Below are 1,680 nucleotides of genomic sequence, written 5' to 3' on the forward strand. Positions count from 1 at the left end.
TCCTTCCTTCCTCCCTTCCTCCCTTCCTTCCTTCCTTCCTTCCTTCCTTCCTTCCTTCCTTCCTTCCTTCCTTCCTTCCTTCCTTCCTTCCTTCCTTCCTTCCTACCTTCCTTCCAAAAAAATAATTACTATAATGTCATCAGTGTATGAATTTCCAGTGTAAAAACTCTTCCAATGCAGGCTGATGTCTGCTTCTGCCATTTACAATCTTTAGGAGTCGTTTGAGAGCACTGAGAGATTAAAACTTGTTCAGAGTCTCGAGAGCCAATGTGTGTGAGAGGTAGGACTTGAACCCAGCTCTTCTTGACTTTGAGACTAATAATGATAATGATGACGATGGCCAGCATTCACTTAGCACTTGAAGATTTGCAGAGCACTTTACTCTTTTTATCTTTTTTGATCCTCATAAGGAGCCTGGGAAGTAGATGATATTATTATTGCCATTTTTTACGTAAGGAAACAGAGACTGAGAAAGATGAAGTGACTTGTTCAGGGTCTTTGTGACGCCACACCAGTGCTCTATCCATGGTACTACCTAGTTACCCTGAGAGACTCCCCTTCTTTACCCACTGACTCATATTTTGAAGGATTGCAAAGTGTTAGTTATTTTCTCACAACAACTCTGTGAGGTAGGTAGATTGAATATTATTATCTCCATTTTACAGTTGCCATGATATTAATGATGATTTAACAATGATATTATTATAATAAATAATATACAAAATAATAAAATTATTAGCTAGTAGTTGTACAGCATTTATTGTGTTCCAGGCACTGTGCTAAGCATTTACAAATATTATCTCATTTGCATCTCACACAGCCCAGTGATAGCTAGCACCTAGCTAATTATACCTAGCATTTGGACAGTATTTTAATTAATTAATTAATTTTTAGTTTTCAACATTTGCTTGTATCAGATTTTGAGTTGTAAATTCTCCTAGCTTCCTCCACTCCCCTCTCCCCAAGAGAGCATGCAATCTGCTGTCGGCTCTACATGTATGATCATATATTTCCACATTTGTCATGTTGTGGAACAAGAATCAGAACAAAAAGGAAAAATCATGAGAAAACAAAAAATGACACAAAGAGAGCAAATAGCTTGCTTTGATCTGCATTCAGACTCCCACGTTCTTTCTCGGGATGTGGATGGCATTTTCCATCATGAGTCTTTTGGAGTTGTTTTAGATCTTGGCATTGCTGAGAAGAGCCAAGTCTAACAAAGTCTGTCATCACACAGCATTGCTGTTACTGTGTACAGTGTTACCCTGGTTCTGCTCCCTTCACTCAGCATCAGTTCATGCTAGTCTTTCCAGGTTTTTCTGAAGTTTGCTTGTTTACCATTTCTTATGGGACAATAGTATTCCATGACATTCACATACCACAACTTGTTCGGCCATTCCCCAACTGATGGACATTCCCTCAATTTCCAATTCTTTGCTATCTCAAAAAGAGTTGGTATCAATATGTTTGTATATGTGGGATCCTTTTTATGATCTCTTTGGGATAAAGACTTAGTAGTGGTATTGCTGGATCAAAGGGTATCCTTAGTTTTATGACCCTTTGGGTATAGTTCCATATTGCTCTCCAGAATGGTTGGATCTGTTCATGACTCCACCAACAATGTATTGGTGTTCCGATTTTCCCACATTTTCTCCCACATTTATCATTTTCTTATTTTGT

The sequence above is a fragment of the Petaurus breviceps genome, unplaced genomic scaffold (assembly GCF_028583685.1).
Source record: "Petaurus breviceps papuanus isolate PSGF00001 unplaced genomic scaffold, PetGlider_PUasm1.0 691, whole genome shotgun sequence".
Taxonomy (NCBI): domain Eukaryota; kingdom Metazoa; phylum Chordata; class Mammalia; order Diprotodontia; family Petauridae; genus Petaurus; species Petaurus breviceps.